We start from the raw sequence: 27,935 nt of genomic DNA on the forward strand, positions 1-27,935 counted from the left end.
ACACAGTACTCAAGTGTGCAAAATTATCAGTAAACATTTTTCAGTATTATTAGCAGATGACAAACTTACTGTAGTAGTTGATGATGGTTTAAGGTGCTCTTATAGGAAGTGTATGACAATAACTCATTTTATGTCTCCTTCACAGTTACCCAAACTGGTTTTTGGACAATCATCATGGCTAACCCACAGAGGAATGTTTAAAAGTGGACAAACACAATGTAGAGCTTGTTTGTTACAGCTACCAATTCTGTTTCCTTTGAGGTAACCCCTGAGGTTTTTCCTATTAAAAACTGTCTCAATTGTACTTCTGATTGTGTAATCTATTTAATTGTGACAACTAGAAATGATAATTCACGAATCAGAGAATACCTTTCCACCACCAATGTAGGTGACTATATGCATGTTTGGTATCTGACAATTGACTGAATATGGCTGCCACCAGCATCATTTGGCTCTTTTCAGAGCCAATTTCTTCTTGTGAAAGTGCAACACACAAAGATCTAGATTTGCACAGATCTTAGTGCCTTGTACTTTCACACAAAAAATAATAATCTGGCTCTGAAAAGAGCCGAATGCTGCTTGCGGCAGCCATAATCAGCATTCTTTTTACTATGAATAAAACAAATGTGTCAATCATTTTAAGTAGATTGCCTTGTAATAGTTTAAGGTGTTTTTCTCACGCCAGTATCCTTCACAGCCGAACTCATTCTTCATCAGCCAACATATGAACAGTTATGATATAGATACTGCTCCATTGATTATAAAAGAAAGTGAATTACATATAGCTTTGATCAGAAGCAGGTAACAAATATCTTGGAATTCCACCATTTTTTCCAGTTAAAATATTTTGACAGAATTTTTCTGCAAGATATTAGTTTTACAAACAGGTTTTATTGACTCTAGGCCATTGACTTACATTATATATATATATGTAGGTTCATGTTACACAGATATATTTGCAACAGCTTTTTGATGAAAGAAAGAAACCAAGTGCTACTGGTGCATTGTCAACCCTTCTGAGAAATAAGAATTCTATGTAGTTTTAATCATTATAAATGTTATTGCTACTCATTATCTGTAAAAGTTAGATGCTGAAATGTGACAAATAATAAATGTTCTCTTCTTTTCAATTAGTATTTTTTATTGAATAACATAGGTTTGTCATCCTAAACGTTGATGTTTAGGAAGGTCATCTAATCTAACCATGGTAAGATAAAGCAAGTGGTTGAAATATCTCTTCCTGTTCTTTACCATGCACACTACAAAAATGTACAGAAAAATTTAAAAATTAAATGTTAAGTTCATTATGTCTACATATAGATATTTCTCCAAACAACATATATTTTCTAAAAAATAAAATACAAATGAAAAGTATGATTTGAGTGGGTACATCACAGAAATAAAATGAAATTGATGTGTAAATGTATTATTTCAAGAATCACTAAAATAACCATCTGCATAGGGTGTGTGAAATAGCTTAGCACTAAACGGGTCAAAGTTATAAGTACTTTCTTACTACATTAGTGTCTTGCATGTGGAGGAACAAATCTGTTTGTCTCTTGCATTCCTTGATGTGAGTGAAAGAGGACACTGTCATTATCCAGCAAAGAGCAGTTCTTTATACTAAAGGTAAAGAAAGATGGGGGGGGGGGGGGGGAAACAAAAGTTCCTCCTTATTCACTACCTCCCCAATCTTTATAATTTAAGTATGTGAAAAGAAAACAACATATTGATTTGGAAACACAATCAGTGCAAACAACTTTAGTAGTAAGGTATGGCATTATTTCTCAACCGCGGTCCTCAAGTACCACCAACAGTCCAGGTTTTCATTATAGCTGAACCAGTACACAGGTGAAATAATCAGCTGATGGGTGACAGCAGGTTAGTAACCATGGTTATTGATCAGCTGAGTATTTCACCTGTGCTCTAGTTCAGCTATAATGTAAACCTGGTTGGGGGTACTTGAGGACTGCGGTTCTGAAAAACTGAGGTATGGGATAACCCAGAACAAACGTACACAGTATGCTGAAACTATGCAGCCCTAGCCTACAATTTTCACATTGATTCCCTTTCTAATGTTCTAGATTTTATAAAAATGCTTTTAATATTATCGATTTAATATTGGGTCTGCGTCATACTTGCTATTTTGCATTCTGATTTCCAACAGTGGTAGGTATTATTTGTAAATTTAGAAGATTCTAGGTTTTGGTGAAGCTTGGCAAACAGGAAGAAACACAGGAATATATTGCTGACAAGCAAAATGTATGTATGTGTTTGTTGTGTGGGCATAATAGATATGTAAAGCGATAGAAAATCTACCTAGGCCAAGTAGTAGACCCATCATGCAAAATAGGTGGGTAATAATACATTTACATTCCCTTACCAAAAATACCACAAAGATATTTATATTTAATTCCCTTTAAATGGCTTAGCTTGCAGCTTACTAAACTAATTTCTCTGAGTTATCAGGATACCAACAAAATCGTAAAGCGATTTGCCATGAATTTAAAATGATTTGCCTCCTCTGGGGCACCTTCTACAGTCATATTTACAAACATCAAAGGGAAAATGAAGTTTAAATGCTAGAAAAAGAGCATGTGTAATTGGGAGGAGAATACCTTTAAATTCCAATATGAAGAGCTAGGAGGTTACAACCTAATCAGGATGTGGGCAGGCCAATGGGACTGTGTTTAATGTGTATATTATCCAGTGCTTGTTATTATTTCTGTATATGCAGGGTAGCACGTTTAAAAATTGGCTGCTATCTAGAGTAACAGAAGCACCAGTTTCCAGTGACAGTCTCTAAGCAGGGAGGCCGTATTCCTGCGTGTGCTGATAACATGCAGCAGCCGCGCACCTCCCCCATTCTCAGCTTGCTTCTACTCTCCCTCCTATTTCGTGTCCGCGGCTCATGACCGCGCCCCCGTTTCATGCCCGCGCTCGGCCTCGGTATCACCCCCGTAAGTTCCACGGAACCGGCAGGGGCCGTAGAAGCGGGCAAGTCGCCCCTTCATCGTATTCAGGAACTAACGGGTTCGCCAAGAGACGAAGAAGACGACCTCTGCCAGGCACCCGACACACTTTCATCGTGGAGCCTCTACTGAACGCCACGGACTCCGATTCTTTCCTGACCCCGAAGATTAGCAGCCCAAGCTGTTGGAACTGTGCAGGGAAACAGGAAAAAAAAGAGAGTCGGTGAGTTACCGGGCCGGGGGGGAGGGGGAGACGCCATCTTTAGTCTCCCCCGACAGCATCGCTAGCCCCGCTTACTTGATGTCGTTTCTCTGAGAGATTGGCTACTTGAACAGTTAGTGTGACGTGATTGGTTCTTTTCGCAAGTCAATCAAAAAGAGAGCAAAGGCAATGGGCGGGTGTATATCTGATTGGACGAGCGGTATTATTAATCAGAACGTGTAGAGACGAAAAGATAGTCTAGGAACTCATGTCCAAAATAAAATTCCATCTGTCTTCATACCGGAAGCGGAAAGGTTTATAACCAACGTTACCGCCTACTTTACTTTCTCTTAATTTTTCAGTAGACATAGACAGTGGACACTTCTCGTTGACAGCCCCGCCCACTGTACCTATCATCCCTGTGTGTTTGCCTAATTTCCTGCACATATTGAGTAGACCTCCCGGTTTTATAGCTCTAAACACATGGTACTCTGCTTTGCTCCATATTGTGTATACATAATGTGATTATGTTTGCTAAGATAATGTTAATATCCTCTTCAGTCCTATTTTTTTCCCCACACATCGTCTTCAACGCCTATACCTGTCCTTGTCCCTTTTATCTTAACATATATATAACTTATTGCTTCTTTACTTTCTATAATTCAGTCCTATTTTAGGTAAACATTATCATAATGAACTGTTTACATCTGCTAATATCTATGTTGGATTATTCAGAACATTTGTACATGCACATATCTCCTTGACTTTTTACGCTAAATTAACATAAAACGTACTTATGTGTGGTAAAACAAATTTGTAATACACTTTATTTTGCCCCCTTTTCATGTATTTTTAGTTCTGAAAATTGTGGATTTTCTAATTCTCAGAACTAATTCTCCCTGCAGACTCGTAAAAGATAACCTCGCTACATATCTTTTCCTAATTGTATTCAGCAGATAAGGACATCAAAACAATTCACTTTTATACTAACATGATGTAGTTGGTCTTGCTGTCTGCAGACTCAAGCCCAGGCTGGCTCATCCAAATAAGGCAAGTGGTGGCTGGAGTTTTGGCTGTTGAAATAAACAATTACAGTAAATAAGATGTTAACTTGTTATAACCTCTAGATACCGTTAGGACGTTCCATGCCGTCCTAACAGCACTGGTCTGTAACACTGTTAGGACGGCATGGAACGTCCTACCTTTATATGGCGTCATGCAGCCTCCCCCCTTTGCGCAATGAAAAATCGGACTGAGGGGCATGCTTAGCTAGCAACATAAGCAGTCATGATCCTGGTCTTAAAATCATGTGATCGCAACCAAACTAAGCACTTGCATCCCGCCGGCATGAAGGGGTGTCTAGACTTGGCTGACATGCAAGTAGTAGAAATGTAATTTGTGATAATGAGGTGTTTACTGTCCCTTTAAAAGTTTAATATGTACTGCCATTTAAAGGGCCATGATACCTAAATGTTGAAACACTTGAAAGTGATGCAGCATAGCTGTAAAAAGCTGACTAGAAAATATCACCCGAACATCTCTAAAATATATTTATACCTCAAAAGTTCCTCAGTAGCCACATCCCATTGTAAAGGACTTTTAAGCAGCAAATCAGTATGTCTGTCCCAGGACAGCTAATGGAGTGAGCTTACGTGCACACTCATCTTATTTCCCTATTCAGTTTAAGGAAGTTTACAATGAAATCTCATGAGATCACAGTAAAAGAGTTCATGACCTCAGCACTGCTGATGCTGATTGGCTGCTGTTCATTTCTTCATTTTATTTTTTTTACCTGCAGCTGGGCAGTAACTGAAGTATACCTTTTTACACAGAACTTACTCTGTTGAACTGAGGAAATTGTGAGGTAAAATATCTTCCTTTTTTACATAGAGATGCTCAGGTGATATTTTTACAGGTCGGCTTACAGTTATACTGTATCAGTTTCAAGTGATTTAGCATATGAGTATTATGTCCCTTTAAGTTACAAAACTGGCACTAATTTGATCCTCTTTTTTTTTAAATCATACAATGTCAAGGCAGCACTAAATTAGCTGATGAGAGCAGAGGCAGTGTCCAATTATGTAAAGGTCTCTGAGCTTGCAAATTCCCTGTTAGAATTCCTTTACCTTGAGAACAGTGAGCTGCATTTGCGAAGAAGGATACATTACAAAAATCATAATAAAAAAAAAATATATGAAACCTATAATTCAAATAAAAAGACGCAATAAAATGTTATTGTTAAATCGCATTAAGAATTGTAACAAATTTGTTCTACAGAATCTTTTATTTTATGAAATAAAGGTAAAATTCCTGTTGAAATTACTAAGTAACCCCCCCCCCAAAAAAAAAACTAATGCACACAGTAGTAAAAGTACACTACTTATGCAACAAAATGCTGTGAAATTTGTACTTGTAAGATATAAAATTTAAAGCATATTTTACTCATTGGTAAATTAATTTTCTCCACTTCTACTAGTGGGCTAATCAAGGGCGTTCCATTGGTGTAACTGAAAGTTCTCTGCAATTGCCTGTTCTCAACATTTTGCCCCTACAAATGCTGCTGTATCAAAATACGCAAATTACTTATTACCCTAATAGAGAAACACATGTATACAAAATGAAAAGTGGTTGTAAGATCATATATGTAAAAAAAAAAACAGGGTAATTTGATTTGCATCAGCTGCAGTATTTAATTTTTAAAGTTTGCTCCCTGGTGTCTTTGCCTTTCTCAGCAAAGTGTCCATTTCTAGAGAACTCCATTCATTTCTGTGGGAGGCATCTTGCAACTCGCAGGGGTAGTCTCCTCCATCTCCTCAAAATGGGCCTGATGAACTATAGCTCTTAACTCTGGTGAGATTTTCTGAGCATTCTCATCAGTACTGCCAGGTCCCTGGCTATACAGAGTTCTGGATGTCTGGGTGAGACACATACATTGTAAGAAAATGCTCAAAAAAAGACCCCAAAGATTGTGTGTGATTTCTCTTCTTGCTGCTTAGTTATTTATTATCAGAACCAAAAAGAGAATTCCCTGAGGGCAGCCCCTGCTTGAATTAAGGAGGTTTTTTTATGTCTGATTTTGCAAATGTTAGATATTAAAGGGACATGATACCCAAATGTTGAAACACTTGAAAGTGATGCAGCATAGCTGTAAAAAGCTGACTAGAAAATATCACCTGAACATCTCCTATGTAAAAAAAGAAAGATATTTTACCTCAAAATGTTCTAAGTATTCACATCCCATTGTAAAGGACTTTAAGCAGCAAATCAGTATGTCTGTCCCGGGACCTGCAAGGGAGCGTGCCTCATGCACACTCATGTTATTTCCCTTTTCAGTTTAAAGAAGTTTACTATGAAATCTCATGAGATCACAGTAAAACAGTTCATGACCTCAGCACTGCTGATGCTAATTGGCTGCTGTTAATTTTTTCCTTTGTTTTTCTACCTGCAGCTGGGCAGTAACTGAACTATAACTTTTTGCACAGCACTTACTCTGGTGAGCTGAGGAAAATTTGAGGTAAAATATCTTCCTTTTTTACATAGAGATGTTCAGGTGATATCTTCCTGTCAGCTTTTTACTGTTATGCTGCATCACTTTCAAGTGATTGGCATATAAGTATTATGTCCCTTTAAAGGGACATTCCAGTCAAAATATAAATGCACATATATTTATTGCATTTTTGAATAGAAACACATTTTCAATATACACGTATTCGCAAAAATGCTTCTATTAAGAGTTATCACTGTTTTAGTGTTAACTTTTTTCTCTGCAGGTGCATGTGAAGCATAGCTAGATATTTTCACTGCATCCACATTTTAATTAATGAAGCTGCTTAGATCATCATTGTGGCTTGTATCATGTCAGCAATTAACAAATTGAGTCATTACCAGATGGTACAAGCACCTTAGGCTCTCCAAACAAGTGTTGTATTTAAAATGCTGGTGCATGGAGCATACTTTAATACACTTTTGAAACAGCTATAGCTTTTATTAGAAGCCTTTTTGCTAATGCATGTATATTACAAAATTGCTTCTGTTCAATACTGAAATGCTTCCTTGTGGTTTTCTATTTTGGCTGGAATATCCCTTTAAGGGCCACATTGTCCCCCATAATTATAATATAGGTACAAATTCCCAAATACTGAATTACAAATTCCGGAATTATTCTGAAATCCAGACTTTTTTTTTATAATTTTTTTTGTTTTTAAATTAAAATGATCCGAAAATACAATTTTCCCCAGCCAGTAGGTCACAATCTTCTCTGCCTATGCATTTTGTTTTTATGTTTTTAAAATGCAAATGCTTGTCTTTATTTATTTTAAACCCCAATTATCACCTTTCTGATTACAGTACTATATCATCTTTCTATTGGCACTATGTATACAATAGTATTAAACATGATATAAAACTACCTTTAGGTTGCATGTATAAAACTACCTTTAGGTTGCATGTATAAGCTGTATTATGTGAAATATGCAATGCAGTTGTAGCACACTGTAAAAGTATTCGATCACTGTGAATGTTAAACTGTCTCTGTTTAAAGACAAAATGATAGCGTATACGTGACGGTATCAAACTGGTAATGACATGTACACAGTGAGTATAGTAAGTCCTTATTATCAAAAGGTGGAACTGTGGTAATGATAAAATTTGCTGGTAATGCAGAGTAAACGGCAGTTAAGTAATGCATGTAAATCACGGTGCAAAATAAGCCAGGTATTCTCACCACTTCTGCCGCTTCTGAAGCTCCACCTTAGGACGTCCTGTTAACAGGTAGGGAGACGCTCCTCTGGTTCCCGGATGCACAGGCAATAAATATAGAACAAAATCACCTGTATTAGGACTGAACACATCCGCAGGACGATTGGTGCAGGTAAAAACACAAACTTTATTGTAAGTAGTACAACAATCACAGGGTGCAAACAAGCTCAGGAGTGAACTGAGAACAACTGAAACGTCCAAGGATACAATAAAGTTTGTGTTTTTACCTGCACCAATCGTCCTGCGGATGTGTTCAGTCCTAATACAGGTGATTTTGTTCTATAAGCTGTATTATGACAAGCAACTATTTCCTAAAATACATAAGATATTGTTCCCTTTCCAAGTTGTCCCATTTTACAGAAGCAAATATACAACTGTTTTGAAATCCAAACCTTTTCCGTTCCCAGGCAGTTTGGATAAAGAGTTTTGTTATCTATACTTCAATATTTGGAGTGCGTGGAAGTAAATGAGCTTCTATTATCACATTTGCTTCATTCTCTTAAAATCCTTTGCTGAAGGAGCAGCAATGCACTACTGAGAGCTAGCTGAACACAGGGTGTAGGATATGTACATATTCTTATAACAATGGATACTAAGAGAACAAAGCACATTTGAAAATAGAAGTGAATTTAAAAGTTTCTTAAAGTTACATTCTCTTTCTGAATCCCCCTGCTTTTCTTGTCTATTAACTTGGGACATTTTTGTTTTCCAGTCCCCCAGAGAGGCTGGAGTTCATTCTAAAGAATCTAAAATCTAGTTCTGCTACATTCTAGCTACAATCCCTTCATCAGTACAGAAGCAGGTTTATATATGTCCTTAAAGGGATAGTAAACTTAAATTATTCATCAAATTCCGTACATGCTATCTATAGTCACTATGAGTTTAATTCGGCATTTTTACTAAATATGTATTATAACTAGTAAACAATGTTTGCAAAGATTAGCTCTGTGGATTATTTACTTGCTGCCCACACCTCCAGTATATTTTTTTAAAAAAAATTATTTTTTTAAAGTTTTTATGAATATCCAATTAAAAAAATACTGATTACACTGTTTGTCCCTGACGTGCATGTGTGCTTGCATACATCATCGGTCTTGTATTCCCTGTGCTTTGTTATTTATGTGCATGCTCAACTTTTCACGGTCGCAATGCAATATAGGTGAAAGTGAATGTAAAGTTTCATGAATGAGTGCCCGGTTTTTAAAAATACTATTAAAAATAGGGGCACTTTTATTCATTAAACTTTACAGGGTTTTTAAAAAAATACTTACCTTTTTCTTTAGCAAACACAAACCGCGATCCTCCGCCCGCAGCTCCTGTGTACTTACCTCAGCAATGACGAAACCGACTTCCCCAATCATGGCGTGCACCCGGAGCGTCCATCTCCTGAGGCCACACCATGATTGGAGGAAGCCGGTTTCGTCTTTGCTAAGTACAGAGGAGCTGCGGGCGGAGGATCGCGGTTTGTGTTTGCTAAAGAAAAAGGTAAGTATTTATTTAAAAAACAAAAACAAAAAAACTCTGCAATGTAAAGTTTAATGATTGAAAGTGTCCCTGTTTTTAATAGTATTTTTAAATACCAGACACTCATTCATGAAACTTTACACTCACTTGAAGCGAACGATGCAGCTGTAAGGCCTCTTTAAGAGAGGCGTGCAGTATATTACAAGGCATGCACTTTCTATATTTTGAGCAAGCTTCAATGGGAAGAAAAGGAGGCGTGTGTGTGTGTGTATATATATATATATATATATATATATATATATATATATATATATATATATATATATATTTTACTGTTGGCTGCGTGAGCAAGGTATATCTAAAGTGTGGTTTAGGGAGGTAGGAGAAATATCAATCTATAACGGTTCTATAGCAAAAAGTTCAATTTTAATGTATAACCTTTTTATTTTATGCAAGTTACTTTTAATCTTAAAAAGTAACACATGGAAACTTTAGAAATATGTCAAAATTACTGACCCTTTATTTGGCCATAGCAAAGGAGATGAGATAGACATATTCCAATTGCTTTTCAGTTTTTGGATTGCAAAACTACATCTTATTTAAATACTTTTTTAATCCTATTTTTTTTGTGTAAATCTTTTGCATTTCACTGTTTAATGATGATATATATGCTGGTGTTATGCGTGTTGTTGAGTCTCTGATTTGCCTTCTGGTTTTGAATATGTGTTTGGGGATGCAAAGTGTAAATCAGATTTGTTTCTACTTTGTTTTGAGATGTTAAAGGGACATTTCATGCACCTCCTTGTAATCATGGTTGCTGCTATTATGGAACCTAGGTTAGAGTGCAGGCTGAGGTATCTGAAGCAGAGTTGTTGAACATGTGCAAACACATCAGCACTGGAAAGTAGTGAGAGAGATTTCTACATTGTAGCACACATGACTAAGGGATGCAGGCAATAACCTCAATACATAAGTCCCAAAAGGTATTGCACTCCTATCATCAAAACCAGCAACTACCGGGGTGCAAATGTCAAATATTCACAAAGTTCAAAAAAAGGCAGCACTCACCGGTGATTGAAAAATAAAAATTAACTTTTAATGTATCATTTAAAATACAAAGGGAAATTGCATCACGTTTCGGTGCTGTACTGGCACCTTTATCAAATGTTCCCAAAGTAGAGACAGTCCCAACGTCAGTCCATCCTCAGAGTGTTGTTGTAATGGTTTTTTTCCCTGTTGTGTTTGTGTGCTGCTGGCAGCCATTTTACTCACCTCTCTTCCTGACTATGGTGCATTGTGGGGGATGCTGCTCATTTCCTACACTTCCTTTTATAGCCAGACTGGTGTGCATCATCCATGTGAGACAGGATGCAGTCTCAGAATTGTGATGTCATCACTTATTATTTAAAGGGCCTCTGTTCAGTATGCTTTGCCTTTGCGTTGTCTCAGACCTGTTTGTGAGAGTTCCTGTGTATTACCTGGCTGCCTGACGTCCTTCCTGATCCCTGGCTTGTTTCTGACTCTGCTGTTTTCCTTGTTCCTGATTCCGGCTCGTCTGACTATTCGCTTTTGCTCCTGACTCGGCTTGTCTGACTACCACCTCTGGTTTTGACTCCTGGCTTATTTTACTTGAGGACTTTTTATAATTTTTTGCTATTATTAAAGGTGTGATTATTTTTGCACTTCTCGTCTCAGTCTGATTCAGTCTGATTCCTGGCACCCTGACAGTTGTCCCACAACGAAAAGTAAAAACCTGTCTGACTGCAGCTCTTATATACCCTGTAAGATGATGAAATGACACCTGAAGGCTTGTCTACGTGCACGTCTTGCTGTATAGCACGTCTCGTAAGTGCTGATGCGGTGTAGTAGTGACGTCCGCATCAGCTGATATGCAAATTAGCCATGAGATCCATTACGTGAACGGAGGCGGATACTAATATTGATTAGAGGTTGCTCTTACGAGACGTGCTATACAGCGAGACGTGCACGTTAGGGCTGCAACAACTAATCAGCAAGTTTGATTATAAAAATAGTTGTCAACAAATCTCATTATCAATTAGGTGGTCTGTGATTAGCTGCTTTAATCTGATGAACTACTGCAACTAAGAATGTGCAAAAAAGAAATAAAAATAAAAAATAATATATATATATATATATATATATATATATTTTAATCTTTTTTTCTATCCGATTAATCGGACAATAATCATCCGATTAATCGGATACAAGAAATAATAATAAAAAAAAAATGCACAATACTATGTGCAGGAGTTCATCGGTTTGAAGCAGCTGGTGCTGTGCAATTAACCAACTAATCGCTGACCACCTAATTGATAATGAGATTCTGTGACAACTATTTTTATGATTAATCTTACTGATTAGTTGTTGCAGCCCTAGTGCACGTAGACAAGCCTTCAGGTGTTTGGCATTTCATCATCTCACAGGGTATATAAGAGCTGCAGTGAGACAGGTTTTTACTTTTCGTTGTTGGACAACACTCTGAGGATGTACTGACCTTAGGACTGTCTCTACTTTGGGAACATTTGATAAAGGTGCCAGTACAGCACCGAAACGTGATGCAATTTCCCTTTGTATTATAAATGATACATTAAAAGTTAATTTTTATTTTTCAAACACCGGTGAGTGTTTGAAAAATAAAATATCCTCTACAGAAAATTTTGCCAGGTTTGGGCAGTGTATAATATTATAGCATTTTCTACTACCCAAAGCACAATTTAATTGCATAATTTCTTGTATATTTAATGATAATTTTGTGCAATAAAAATTTAATATTTTTATTACTAGCTAATTTTAGCTTAATATTGGCTAAAACTTTAGCAGTGTTACGCAGTATTTGAAAATACTGCCGCACAGAAGAGGACAGCTTCGGAAAGGAGTTAAGTATTGTTTTAGGTGCAAAATTAATAATTTACAAGAGCACATTGAAAAAAGGTTATAGGTATGTTACATCATTCTGTACATTTAAAACAACGTTTACTTTCCCTTTTAATTATCTAATAAGTCTCAAACTGCTCTTCGATATCAAATTACTGATATCTGTTTTCTGCTCATTGGTGCTAAGGGCCCCACACTTAACCTTTTTGCGCCAGATGTGTTCTACTGGTCAAAGTTTTGACCATCTTGCATTTTATGATGGTCTTACTTTGTGTTGGTGAGGGCTACCTTTTGGAGATAAATTTACCGATTTGAATTATCTTTGGAAAGCCAAAATTAAAATTTACTTGCTGCATTGAACCATGGGCTCTAGTGAAGCATTCTGCAGGAAGAACCCCGTTGATGACCTGGTCGAGACAGTATTTTAAGCATTGGTTATTAAAGAATTATCAGGATGATCTCATCCACATATATGTCCTTCACATCCTAAAGTTATCACAGATACAATAACATGTCTTCTTGTGGCCTTTACTTGTGTTTCATACTAGAGGGAGAAAGAAAGTTCTCATTGCCTAGTGTCATTGTTTTTTTTTATATATAATATCTTTATTTAAAGAAGCTTACTAAGAGCAAACCTACAAAAAACGTTGGCAACGGTTCATTACTTACATGAAAGGAAGATACATTATTTCCATATCCTGACATAGATGTTAACCTTTATATTCAGATGACCCAAAAAGAGAGTCCATTCACTTGTTTCCAGCTGTTTTCTAGAACTCTTAACAAAACTTAATTAAAAAATAACATAACCTTAACCAATAACCTTCTGATATGAATGTTTTGATACTTAGAACTTTATACAGATGTTGTAATCTGATAAGTGCGGCAGTCTAACAGTGTGTCCCATTTTTCTCGTGTTAACTGGTAAATTAAATTAGCCTTATTATATGGAACCTTAATTCTCTTAACATGGGCACCTTTTTATGATGCTCAGTACTTTAAAATCAGTTTCCTAGCTATAAGAAGCTATAAGTTTTGGGCAAATTAAAGAAAAGTACTTCCCCTTGTCTAAGGGGTGTTTAGATTTGTCACTATTCTCAGCCAATATTCTATCAGGGCCCAATAACGTCTGATGTGTGGACAGCATCTGAGGAAATACATGAAGTCTGGGTCTAGAAATCTACACTTCGGCAGACATTATCAACAGTTGTTTTCCATTTCTTTAGAATTTTTGGAGTTATACATGCCTTGCGTAAAAGCTTTGTGTGGGCTTCACGCAGCTTTGTGGCTAAGCTTGCTGCTTTTACTAGTTAGAGACTATCTAAAATCATTATATTTGAGATTCGTTCCTCCATGGAAGTGGACCACTTCCCCACCAGGGAGTCTATATTTTGTTTCTCCACTGGTCGCATTAACGTTTTATATAATAGGGATATGGAGTGTATACCATTTTAAAATAAGTTTACCCAGGAATCTATTCTATTATGTTGGTAAGCTCCTGTCCTCTAATCAGATGGTTAACATAATGTTTTACTTTTAAATATTCAAAATGGTGTGTTACGGGTAATGAATATTCTTTCCTCAAGCTTAGAAAGGTTGGAATCTCTCTTTCTGCCCCTCGGTGAGAAGTTGACTTACTGTCCTCTCATTCCAAATGGCAAAGGGCTTAGTAGTAAAACCTGCAATAAAGTTAGGATTACCCTGTATGGGCAGGTATCTGGAAAAAGCATAGTCTACCTTGAGGCATTTGCATACATTTCTCCAAGCTCTTAGGGGTTCACTGACTGGCAGGAATAGTTAAGCAATTCCAGATGCCTGGGATCAATTCATGATGGCTGGGATCTGGTAAGATGAGGGAGCATTGCCAGTGCCCAGGGGGCAAACATTTCTCCCTCCATACCTGGAACAGCAAAACACCCCTCACTGCTCAGCCAATCCAGAACAATCTTTCCTAGTGTAGCCCAGTTATAGAGTTCTAGATTGGGTAAACCAAACCTGCCCTGACCCACTGCACATTTTAGTTTCTTTAGACCTAATCCTATGTTTTTTCATTTGCCATATAAAGTTGAGAATTGTTTTGTTTATCTGATTCAGATCTGATCCCTTTAGTAAAAGGGGAAGCATCTGAGAAATATATATAGTATTCTAGGGAACACCATCATTTTGATCACGTTGACTCTGCCAGAAAAAGAAAGGGGCAACTTTTAACCCAAGATTTGAGCTGGGTAGGAAGAGATGTAAGGGTAGGCTTGACATTGAGGTCATACTATTTGTGAGGATTTTTGGTCAATTGGATATCCAAATATTTGAAATTATCTTTCACTATTCTAAATTGGTAGTTGGGTAGGTGATTGCCTTCCTCAGAGTATAACCACAATAATAGAAGTCTTAGAACGAATAACACAGAAGTAGAATTTAATTAGAATAAGGAAAAATATTGACAAGAACTAAAATATTGGAAAGAGATAATCTTAGTCTAATAAATTTATTAAGATTAATAAATGCATATTTTGATAGGAATAAGGGATGCACCGAAATGAAAATTCTGGACCGAAACCGATACCGAAAATTCAGGATGCCCCTGGCCGAAAACTAAAATAAAACTGCATTTTCTTTCTTTTTTAACTACAGTGTGTATGTGTGTGTGCGTGTGTAGCTGAAAAAGCTTGTAGGCAGGAAAGCTCCAACAAATGGGCGTGGTCACTTGTACCGTAGGGCGTGATCTGCAGTGAAGCTGTTGGAGCTCTAAAAAGGAGAGCATGGTTATGGCCAGACAACAATACGAGGTGGACATGTGTTTTGTTTTTGGGTGTAGTTATCCGTGCGATAGGCGTGGCTGCACCTGATTATACCTCATCGTATCTCTGCCTAGTTCCTGGTTCGGGTCTCACACTGACCTATCAGATTATATGTCCGGAACCCCAAATGGAGTCTGCCTGTCACCTATCACCAGGACCACCGGACTTGGCTACGACCTTACGTGCAAGGTGGTTATAGAAAGTTACTGTGCTTTTTTGTATACACTGCCTGGTGGGTGCTAATTTGTACCAACTGTGTGCGAGCTTGGGGCTTATGCATATATAGTGTGCACGCATATTTGCCTCATGCGAATAGAATGTCTATGCGCAAGAGGCTGATGTATGAGCACTGTATATAAGGCTTATACGTATTCACTGTGTGTGCTTAGGGCTGTGTCTGATAATATCAAGTTATAAACATGTTACTTATCCTCCTTTGAATACTGTATTCAGAACTTTGGTTTCCTTTTAAAAAAAAATAAAAAATATCACTGCTGGTTTCAAATATCATCATGTCATGGTACTTATGTGTGTGCTCTGTGTACCATGCCAGTTCTGTGCTGCTCACTTTATGCTAAGGATAGACATGTAACTCAATAGAACAGGGGAGGGCTGTACATTTTTAGCCATTTTGGTCCTCTTTGGGCCAAAATTGCATTTACTTATGATATTAAACCGCTAAAGGAGAACAATGAAATAAAAGATAAAATTTGTCCTTTGTTGAAAAACTTGAAGTCCTAATCAAATGAATTCCTAAATAACTAGAACGAATGGGTTAACAGGAAATAGTTTATAAGCTCAGGAGGAACTGGATCTAGCAATCTTGACAAAGGCTCACAACATACACACAGAGCCGAAACGCGTAGAAAGGAACTAGCTCCAGTACACAGCTCCAGCGGACCACCTGATCTAACTGGCCAGTTAGTGGAAATACTGTTACTCCCAGGATTGCCATTTTGGTAAAGTATTCAACCTGTAATTTGGCGTTAGGAAATTTACGGAGTCGATTGAGAAAAAAAATAAGTGTCGCTGACACTCCCAAGATTGCCGGACCTGTGAGTATATCTGACCACAGCAGGCGTTAGGAGATAGTTGTTATTATTGGAGGACAACTAAATAGGATTCCTCAGGAGACATCAAGAAAAAGTAACATTGAAGCCAGCACGTACAAAGAACCTTACAACATCTAATTGCCAGCTTGAAGACGCCGTCATAATCAAGGCAAGCAAGGTAAAATTAGGGGAAAGAGCAAAAGTCTCTGAAGGAATGTCTGTATGCACAGCACCTACATTTGCCGGGTAAGAAATCTGACATCAGTCAGCACACCAGTGGGACTCTATATTATAAGAACATTGTTAATTATATAATATCACTTAAAAGACAAAAGGAGATTCCACTCACACACTAAGTGGTTAAAATTTTTAACGTCTAAAAAATGAAAAAAATGGAGAAAAGTATTTAAGTTCCAACTGGCAAGAACTTTAACAATATATTGTGTTCAGTTACAAGCTGTATCATTTGTTGGTTTTTCACAACGTGGGATATTCTTGAAACACTGCACATAATTGCAGTCTAACTTTTGAAATCAAAACATTTTTCTGAGCCAATGTGTCAATGAATTTTTCTTAAAGGATTACTTTCTGTTATAATTTTTAAGCTAAACAACTAACATATTAAAGTTAATAAACATTAATTAAAACCTACTGACCTATATTTTCTCCAAAACGAAGTTTCATAACGTTCTAAAAGTTATATCTTTTATTCGCCGATGATGTCACGTTATCCTGCCCACTATTTTCAGCACTGTGTGTTCAAAATACTTAGACCAATAACTTTGTGTTTAAAGCGCCATTTTGAAACCTAGGTATTGTAAACGGATTGGTACAGAGCAAAGGATACCCACGGAGTGGGTTTGGAAAACAATTAAATTTGCAGACAAGACTTCTGATATACGGTAGAGATATGTTAATGAAATGCTATTGATAAAAAGCGTATTTGGGGTAGTTAGTTAGTAACAGGCATAGAAAATATTTACTTACAGTGGCCCTTTAATATCATTTTTTAAAGATCATCTTTTCAACTATTTATACTGTATCAAAGGGTAATGAATCGATTTAGTTTTAATTAAATGAACGTTCATGTCATTTTAAATTATAGTGTTATTTTAAATTGCACCGTCATTTGTATATCTTGTGTTTAGTAATTAAAAATCGTTTTACTGAATAGAGGTTTATGAATTCACTAAATTATTTAAAAATTGTGTGTATATATATATATATATGAAATATACATAGGTGACCCACCATTTTTGGCGTCCCAAATTTTGGTGCATAGCTAGTATTATTCTTTATTTAGTTCTGTGTAACAGAATCAGATTTAACGTTTTTTTTTTTTTTTTTTTTACCAATTATCAAAATAAAGTATAGTCCTAGAAAACTATTATTTTATGCAAAACAGTAAGTCAAGTAATGAACTCAAACAGCAGCTCTAGGCTGGCATCAAATTTGAAATATGCTACAAAATAATTTTTACCGAAAATAAAAGTAAAAAAACCCGAAAACCAAAATAACAAAAAATTCAATTTTCGGCCGAAACGTTCTGCGGCCGAAATTTCGGTGCATCCCTAATAGGAATGATTGCCTGAAGGCTGATGCTTCTGTTAAAGTCTATGGTGCACAATAGTTTTTTTTTATATAAAAACAAAATAAGAATTACACATAGAATAGCATTTATATTCGATACAGGAGGGAAGGGTTTAAACATTTGAATATTTCAAATATTTAGATGCTTGAATAATATTTTTAGTTTACAGTCACTTTCTTGAATCACTAGATATTTAGGTAATATATATTTATATATAATATTGACTGGCCGGTCATATTTTAGAATTTTGATAATATGCTATTAGTGATATGTGTCATGTTTTTATGTTTTTTTAGACTGCAGATATTAATTCTTAATACATTTATTAAACTAAGATCATCTCTTTCCAATATTTTAGTTCTTGTCAATTTTTTTCCTTAGCTATCTGTATGAATTCTAATTAAATTCTATGTCTGTGTTATCCGTTCTAAGACTTCTATGATAGTCTATATGGGCTAACATTTAAAGGCGCAACCACACTAATTTCATCCCCCAAATTTGTCTCTCATACTTTTAGGTTTATTGGTTTTGTTTGGTTGTTTAGTTGATATATACATACATACTCTTTTACTGCCTTTTTATATATTTTGTTTGTGTAACCACAATAATTAAGATGTTTCATGGTTAATCTGATATCCCGATATATTTCCGAATAGGTCAATAAGGGACATCAATTTAGGTATGTTAATATATGGATTTGTGATGATCAGGATCATATTGTCTGCGTATAGCAAGAGATACAGAAGCATCAAACCTATTTTCAGGGCTTCAATTATATTTCTAATTTTTATAGCTAATGATTCTAGTGCTGGTCAAAAAGAAGGGGAGATAATGGGCTGCCCTGTCTAGTGCCTCTGTTAAGTGGAAAAGACTCGGATACCAAACCATTTATAATTAAAGCTGCCTAAGGGGTGGAGTATAGTTCTTTTATGATTTGAATAAAAATTCTCCTAAATTTATTCAGAGAGTGGAATTGATGCTCCCACATGACTTTGTTGAACGCTTTTCTGGGTCGACAGAAAACAAGTGAGCCTGTGGTAAATCTGTCTGGCTGTTTTTTTTTTATAGGATTTCCAATATTATGATATAAGCAGTTGTCATTTTCTAATGTTAGAGACTAAAGAGCGTTTTTTAATGAATCCCGTTTGGTCTTTGTGAATGAGTTCATGTGAGATTCCAGCCAGTCTAATCGCCAAGATTTTTGTAAGAATTTTGTAATTGTTGTTTAACAACTATATTGGTCGCTATGATTCCCTTAACATTGGGTCTTTGCCTGGCTTGACAATCGGACTAAAATTTGCTTCTACAAATCTATTAGAAATATCTTTCTAATAGAGGCCATTAAACAGGACTGTTAGATCGTTAACAATTTTGTCTTTCAGAATTTTATAGATTTCCCCGGGCAACTTGTCGGGTCCCAGCGTCTTTCCTTGTGGTAGCTCTCTGATCACTTTACTAATTTCCTCGGATGTAATTGGAGCATTACGTTTGTCCGAAGCAGATTTGGTTAGCTGCGAAAAGGTTAAATTTGACCAGAATTGATACCTGATACTCGGGTCTATTTCTGCAGACCTATAAATATTGTCACAAAACTGTATAAAGGCTCGACAAATTTTTGAGTTATATGTTAAAATTGTATCTCCTACTCCAATACCAGAGATCAAGCCTTAGGGCTTGGTTAATTTTTTCAGTGCCGTTAAGTATTTTCGAGTCTCATTGCCAAACCAGTATAACAACTAACTCAGATAAATTATTTAATTTACACAAGGAGCTCTCTAATAGATATGTTTTGCGTCTTTGCTTGACCTCACAATATTTATTTCTGTTGGATAAAGTAGGGTTTCAAGATATTTATTATCAGCATTTTTAAGTTGTCAGAGCAGAAGGTTTAGATTTTGCGTTATATTGTTTTTTTTCAAACTTATGGTGTAAGAGGTTATGACTCCCCTGAGAACTGCTTTTGCAGTTTCCCAGAAAAGCATTGGCTTATGTAAATGTTGGGCATTCATTTCTCTGAATTTCTTCCCTTCGTTACTTAAGAAAGTATGGAAGTTAGTATCATTATAAGTCATATCAGGTATATCTACTAGGGTCACCCTTGGAACCAGTAGGGGGAAATGAAGAAGTAATCAATACGTGATAGGGTATGCTTCACGGCAGAGAGGCAAGTATAGCCTTTTGCTTCAGTGTTTTTGTCCCTCCAGATATCGCATAGGTTTAGCGAACTTTGAAATTTGGCCAAAGTACTAGAATCTCTTCTTGAGTATTATCAACTGGAAGGTGTTTGGGGAAATTGGGGTTATGAAAATGGTCCAAAGGCATCTGAGGTGCAATATTAAAATCGCCGCACCACTATTGGGAGGTTAATATATCTTGGCAGTCTATTCTGGATGGTGTTCTGAAAATCTAATTTATTCTATAAGGGACCATAAATATCACAGATAACCAACTGGAAATTATACAGTTTTAGTTGTATTACAATAAAGTGTCCCTCATAATCTATTTTTCTTTCCTATAACATGGAGAGTCCACAACATCATTCCAATTACTAGTGAGATTTTCAACTCCTGGCCAGCAGGAGGAGGCAAAGAGCACCCCAGCAAAGCTGTTAAGTGTAACTTCCCTTACCCATAATTCCCAGTTATTCTCTTTGCCTCTGTCAATGTAGATTGTGCAAAGTTGGTGTCTGAAGAAATTAATCCTTTTATGAGTACTTTTCCCTGCAAGCAATGATTGGGGTCTAGCTGTGTCCACTTCAATCTTTTGAGTAAGAGTAGTGGTCACTTTTATCAGTTAATAGGCGGTGAGGTAGTCTTTACTTTACTTTTAACACTTGCTACCCTGTTGTAGAAAGCTAGAGTTGGTTACTCCATACTTGCCTTCTACTACAGGTGACTCCCATGACAGGGAGTGGGGTAACTGTCGCACCTTTTGTAGCAGTTTTCTGTCCTGCAGCTGGATCTAGGTACTGAAGGACAGCAGCACTTAAGAGGATAATCCTCATATGGATCCTTTGGGGACATAGTAATCCTTTCTACTTAAGGATTCATATTGTGGACAGATGAGTTTGAACATTTTATGCGTTCCTAAATAATGAAGGCTTTTACAGTATCTATCAAAAGTGAGTACACCCCTCACATTTTTGTAAATATTTTATTATATCTTTTCATGTGACAACACTGAAGAAATTACACTTTGCTACAATGTAAAGTAGTGAGTGTACAGCCTGTATAACAGTGTAAATTTGCTGTCCCCTCAAAATAATTCAACACACAGCCATTAATGTCTAAACTGTTGGCAACAAAAGTGAGTACACCCCTAAGTGGAAATGTCCAAATTAAGCCCAATTAGCCATTTCTCTCCCCAGTGTCATGTGACTCGTTAGTGTTACAAGGTCTCAGGTGTGAATGGGTAGCAGGTGTGTTAAATTTGGTGTTCTCTCTCTCACACTGGTGACTGGAAGTTCAACATGGCACCTCATTGCAAAGATCTCTCTGTGGATCTGAAAAAAAGAATTGTTGCTCTACATAAAGATGGCCTAGGCTATAAGAAGATTGCCAAGACCCTGAAACTGAGCTGCAGCACGATGGGCAAGACCATACATCGGTTTCACAGGACAGGTTCCACCCAGAACAGGTCTCACCATGGTCGACCAAAGAAGTTGAGTGCACATGCTCAGCATCATATTCAGAGGTTGTCTTAAACAATAGACGTATGAGTGCTGCCAGCATTGCTGCAGAGGTTGAAGGGGTGGGGGGTCAACCATACGCTGCACACTGCATCAAATTGGTCTGCATGGCTGTCATCCCAGAAGGAAGCCTCTTCTATAGATGATGCACAAAAAAGCCCGCAAACAGTTTGCTGAAGACAAGCAGACTAAGGACATGGATTACTGTATTCATGTCCTGTGGTCCAATGAGACCAAGATAAACTTATTTGGTTCAGATGGTGTCAAGCATGTGTGGCGGCAACCAGGTGAAGAGTACAAAGACAAGGGTGTCTTGCCTACAGTCAAACATGGTGGTGGGAGTGTCATGGGCTGGGCCTGCATGAGTGCTGTCGGCACTGGGGAGCTACAATTCATTGAGGGAACCATGCCAACATGTACTGTGACATATTGAAGCAGAGCATGATCTCCTCTCTTCGGAGACTGGGCAGCAGGACAGTATTCCAACATAACAACCCCAAACACACCTCCAAGATGACCACTGCCTTGCTAAAGAAGCTGAGGGTAAAGGTGATGGACTGACTAAGCATGTCTCCAGACCTAAACCCTATTGAGCATCTGTGGGGCATCCTCAAACGGAAAGCTCCAGTGGCAACCTGTGAAGCTCTGGTGAACTCCATGCCCAAGTGGGTTAAGGCAGTGCTGGAAAATAATGGTAGCCACACAAAATATTGACACTTTGGGCCCAATTTGGACATTTCCACTTAGGGGTGTACTCACTTTTGTTGCTAACGGTTTAGACATTAATGGCTGTGTGTTTAGTTATTTTGAGGGGACAGAAAATTTACACTGTTATACAGGCTGAACACTCACTACTTTACATTGTAGCAAAGTGTCATTTATTCAGCGTTGTCACATGAAAAGATATAATAAAATATTTACAAAAATGTGAGGGGTGTACTCACTTTTGTGAGATACTGTATGTGGAACTTTCACAGTATGATAAGAGAGACTGGGCTAAGGGATTTCCTTTTTTTAATACAGGCAATTTTCATTGGGGCTATCAACATTTGACTGCAGTTTTTAAAAACAGCAGTTGGGAATATGAGGCAGGCATGTGTTTAATGGTTTACGAATAACCAGGGGTTCAGAGTACTTTTTAAATATCGACTTTCTTCAACCGTTCATTCATAGCAGTTATTCATAGCTGTTTCTTCTTGTTCACACACTTTTTTGGTGACGCAGTTATTTCAGACTCACTCACGTGACGCTTGGTACTTCCAGTTTATCGGAACGAAGCTTATTAAGCAATCTGTGTAGCGGGTCTGTGTCGGCTTTACAGATGGTCTTTGAAGAGATTGATTTTTCTGCTACTGGAGATTATCGCTCCCAAATGCTACTAGGGATTTAATCGGTCCGGTAGGAGGTCAAGCAATCTGAGAGTGTTTCTGACCTTTATTTTCTTTTTGACTCTGTTCTAAAAGCACAAAGTCTAAACGGTTTTTATTTTTAATAACTTTATATTTTTTTCTGATTTGTTTGGAGTTTATTCTCTTGTCATGGACCCAGAATTAGAACAGTCTATGTCTGTGGATAAATGCCTACTATGTTCAGAGGCTCATATTGTCTTACCAATGTAGTTTTGTTCCTCCTGCTTAGCAAAGACTTTCAAATGTAAAGACAAATTTACTTCCTTCTGAGCCTAGTGTCTCTCAAGATAATGCTTTGGGGGACATGCCTCAGCTTTCTCCTCAAACGTCCCAAGCTTTAACGGTTTCTCATACTGTGCCTTCTGTGTCCTCTCATCCACCTGGGGGTGTTTATTTACCTGGGGATTTTGCTGCTTAGATTTCTTCTGCAGTAACTGCAGCTTTGTCAGCTTTCCCTTCATCGGCTGAGCGTAAGTTAAAATTTAAACATGTGCCTGATACTAAGGCTTCTGACTCTAGGACTGCATTAGCCAATCTTTCTCAGATGTCTGATGAGGAGAATACGTCAGTAGCTTCTGAAGGTAAGATCTCAGACTGTGACACTCTCTAGCAGATAAATCTTCAGAATCTAAAGAGGTTAATTTTAGATTTAAGCTTTAACACCTCTGGTTACTACTGAAGGACATTCTAGCTACTGCTGTAAACCCCACAACGTTTTCTAAATTGGATAGAGTTTATTATTCTCCATATTCTGAGGAGTTTTTTCCTGTCACAAAGAAGATTATTGCTCAGGAATGGGATAAACCAGGAGTTCCCTTTTCCCCTTCCCCTGTTTTTAAGAAGATGTTTCCTGTTGCTGACTCTATTCATGACTCGTGGCGCACGATTTCTAAAGTTGAAGGAGCTTTTTCTACTCTTGCCAAGAGAACTACTATTCCTATAGATGATAGCTGCTCTTTTAAGGATCCAATGGATAAGAAGCTAGAAGCTTACTTAAAAAAGATGTACATCAATCAAGGATTACAGTGGCAACCTGCAGCGAGTATTGCCACGGTTGCGGGAGCTGCATCCTATTGATGTTGATGCCTTGTCGGATCTTATTACTGAGGAAACTACGGTAGAGGAGATCCAAGAATGGATCAAAGCTCTCAAATTGGCCAATACCTTTATCTGTGATGCCAATATGCAGATAATCCGACTGGGAGCTAAGATGTCTAGTTTCACTGTACTAGCACGCAGAGCTCTGTGGTTAAAATCTTGGTCGGCCGACGTCTCTTCTAAGGCCAAGCTTTTGGCTTTACCTTATAAGTGAGAGACTCTGTTCGGACCTGGTCTGGCGGAGATAATTTCATAGATTACGGGTGGAAAGGGATCTTTCCTATTTTAGGACTAGAAGAATAGACCTAGAGGTCGCCAGACTTCTAATTTTCGTTCCTTTTTTATTTTTAAGGGACAAACGTCTTCATCATCCTCTTCCAAACCTGACCAATCCAGATCCACTTGGAAATCCAACCAGTCCTAGAACAAGGGGAAACAGGATATGCGATGTCCCAGATCCTTTGGCGGTGGACATAGTATACCAGGGCTACAGAATGGGATTCAAGTCTTGCCCTCCAAGGGGCAGATTTCTTCTGTCAAGCCTATCCTCAAACCACATAAAGAAGGAGGCCTTCTTAAGCTGTGTAAAGGACCTATACTCCCTGGGAGTTATTGTTCCAGTCCCCCTAAGAGAACAGGGTCTAGGATTCTATTTAAATCTATTTGTGGTTCCCAAAAAGAACGGAACTTTTCGGCCCATTCTAGACCTCAAGTGTCTCAACAAATTACTCAGGGTTCCATCCTTCAAGATGGAAACTATTCGTTCCATTCTTCCTTTGGTACAGGAAGGTCAGTTTATGATGACCATAGACCTGAAGGACGAATACCTTCATGTTCCCATTCACAGGGAACACAATCAGTATCTGAGGTTTGCCTTTCTGGACAAGCACTTTGTTACACTTCCATTTAGTCTGGCCACGGCTCTCAGAATATTAAAAAAGGTTCTAGGGGCGCTATTGTCAGTGATCAGTTCCCAGGGAATTGCTGTGGCGCCTTACCTAGACTACATCTTAGTACAGGCGTCATCTTTGCAACTAGCCCAATCTCATACAGAGATACTGTTGTCTTTTCTTCGTTCCCATGGGTGGAAGGTGAATTTGGAAAAAAGTTCTCTAGTTCCATCTACCAAAGTGTGTTTTCTAGGGACTATAATAGATTCCCTGTCTATGAAGATTTTCCTGACGGAGGTCAGAAAAAACTAAATTCTTGCTTCCTGCCTTTTTTTCTCCATTCTACCTTCCGTCCATCTGTGGCTCAATGCATGGAAGTGATTGGTCTGATGGTGGCATCCATGGACATTGTTCCTTTTGCTCGGTTAAATCTACGACTGTTGCAACTTTGTATGCTCCGTCAATGGCATGGAAACCATTCATATTTTTCACAGAGGATAAATCTGGACCCTCTAACAAGAGACTCTCTCTCGTGATGGGTGTCACAGGAACATCTGTCTCGGGGGAATTGCTTCCTGAAACCTTCCTGGGAAACTGTGACTACAGACGCCAGCCTGTCAGGCTGGGGAACTGTTTGGGGTCCTTTAAAGGCTCAGGGCCTGTGGTCTCGGGAAGAGTCCTCTCTTCCCATAATAATCTTGGAGTTGAGAGCTATCTGCAATGCCCTATCAGTGTGGCCTCAACTGTCTTTGGTCCGGTTTATCAGATTCCAATCGGACAGCATTACCTCAGTGACTTACATCAACCTCCAGGGAGGGACTTGGAGTTCCTTAGCCATGAAGGAGGTGACTCACATTCTGCAGTGGGCGGAAGCCCACGATTGTCTCCTATCTGCTATCCACATTCCAGGAGTGGACAACTGAGAGGCAGATTTTCTGAGCAGACAGTCTTTTCATCCCGGGAAGTGGGCACTCCATTCGGAAATGTTCTCTCAGATAACCCTCAAGTGGGGGGTTCCAGAGTTGGATCTGATTGCGTCCCGCCAAAATGCCAAGGTTCTAAAATACGGCTCAAGGTCAAGAGATCCTCAGGCCGTTCTGATAGATGCTCTAGCGGTTCCTTGGAGGTTTTCTCTGGCATATGTGTTTCCTCCGTTTGCTCTCCTTCTTCCACGAGTCATTGCTCATATCAAGCAGGAGAGAGCATCAGTGATCCTAATAGCTCCTGCATGGCCTCGCAGGATCTGGTTCGCGGATCTAGTAAGGATGTCATCTCTACCTCCTTGGAAGTTACCTCAGAGGAAGGACCTTCTACTTCAAGGTCCTTTCCTCCATCCAAACCTAGATTCTCTGAAGCTGACTACTTGGAGATTGAACGCCTAATTCTGTCTAGATGTGGTTTTTCTGAAGCAGTCATTGAAACTATGATTCAGGCTTGAAAACCTGTTACCCGCAAGATTTACCAAAGTATATGGTGCAAATATCTATTGGTGCGAATCTAAGGGGTTTTCCTTGAGCCGGGTGAAAAGGTGCCTGAGGTTTAGTAAAAAAAACTGCAGAAGTATAATTACCGGGACAAATCCGGGGATTTTGTCTTTTCCTCAAGATGGCCTAGAGAACTGTTTATCGGTCAGTACCCTAAAGGGTCAGATTTCTGCATTGTCTATCCTTTTGTACAAACGTCGGTCTGACTTACCAGATGTTCAAGCCTTTTGTATAGGCCCTGGTTAGAATCAGGCCTGTGTTTAAGCCTGTTGCTCCTGTGGAGCCTTAATTTAGTTCTTAAAGTTTTGCAGCAGGCTCCGTTTGAGCCGATGCATGTTGTTGTTGTTGTTGTTCCTTCTTTTTGTCCTAATCCTTCTTCTCAAAAGGAATGTCTTTTGCATAACTTGGATGTTGTGCGGGCTCTAAAATTTTACTTACAAGCTACTAAAGAATTTCGGCAATCTTCTGCCCTGTTTGTTGCTTTCCTTGGAAAGCGTAAGGATCAGAAGGCCACTTCTAGTGTACTCTGTCTCTCTGGTTGAGAAGTTTGATTTGTTTGGCTTATGGGACTGCTGGAAAGCAGCCTACCTCCTGAGAGACTTACGGCTCATTCCACTGGGGCTGTCTCCTCTTTTTGGGTTTTTAAGGCAACATGGTCCTCTCTGCATACTTTTTTCCCATATTCTACAAATTTTATACTTTTGCCTCGGCCGAGGCTTCTTTTGGGACAAAGGTTCTTCAAGTGGTGGTGCCTTCTGTTTAGGTCTTCTTGCCTTTTTCTCCCTTTGTTCATTCCGTGTCCTCTAGCTTGGGTATTGGTTCCCACTAGTAATTGGAATTATGTTGTGGACTCTCCATGTCATAGGAAAGAAAACAAAATGTATGCATAGTTGATAAATTTCTTTCTTTCCGGACATGGAGAGTCCACGACCCCGCCCTCTTTTTAATTATACTTCTGCAGTTTTTTTTTTTAGTAAACCTCAGGCACCTTTTCACCCTTGTGTTTCTTCTTTTTCCATTTTCCTTCGACTGAATGACTGGGGATTATGGGTAAGGGAAGTTACACTTAACAGCTTCTGAAGGGTAATATTTATTATAGTGTAAAGATTACTCTCCCACCTGACACCAACCACCTCCCTGATCCCTCCCAAACAGCAATTTCAGCCAATCTGCCAGTACCTAGTGTAGGGCATTTTTTAGTTTTAATACTTTTTATTTTTTTGTAATGTAGGGATCCTACCCAAGCATCTCTGTAACTCTCCCACCTCCTAATTTTCACCATTATCTTAGGTACTGGCAGCCAGTTTGCCAGTACTCACGGTAGGGCTCTTTATTTATTTATGTATAATTAATTTTTCTGTAGTGTAGGGATCACCCAACCCCATCCCCTCAAAGCAATCCGCTTTTTTAGTGTAGGGACCTATCCCTCCCTCTCCCCTTAAAAAACAAAACAAAAACTATTTAATGTGTAGGGACTGCCCCTCCCTCCCCCTCGTCACTGTCTATATCGGCGATCTTGCTTCATATGGCCCTATGCTGCACACCACACAGTGCTTTACCCAGCGTCCATATGGCACAACGGTTTAAATATAATGGAAGTGAATTCAAGTGTCTTAAAATTATATGCTCTATGT

At 38.2% G+C, this 27,935-nt stretch overlaps 1 protein-coding gene across 3 annotated transcripts in view; it reads left to right on the forward strand.

The window, feature by feature from the left end:
• Positions 1-2,791: 2,791 nt before the first annotated feature.
• The window catches only part of BRPF3 (bromodomain and PHD finger containing 3), a 222,169-nt gene continuing 197,025 nt past the window's right edge, over positions 2,792-27,935 (forward strand). For 2 of the 3 annotated variants that reach the window (XM_053706811.1, XM_053706814.1), the window contains exon 1: positions 2,792-3,195. The gene's annotated coding sequence lies outside the window, so the exon portion shown is untranslated. Of the gene's footprint in view, positions 3,196-4,130; positions 4,225-27,935 lie in introns of all 3 variants that reach the window. The other variant, XM_053706812.1, reaches the window with a different exon arrangement.

The sequence above is a fragment of the Bombina bombina genome, chromosome 3 (assembly GCF_027579735.1).
Source record: "Bombina bombina isolate aBomBom1 chromosome 3, aBomBom1.pri, whole genome shotgun sequence".
NCBI classification, from domain to species: Eukaryota; Metazoa; Chordata; class Amphibia; order Anura; family Bombinatoridae; genus Bombina; species Bombina bombina.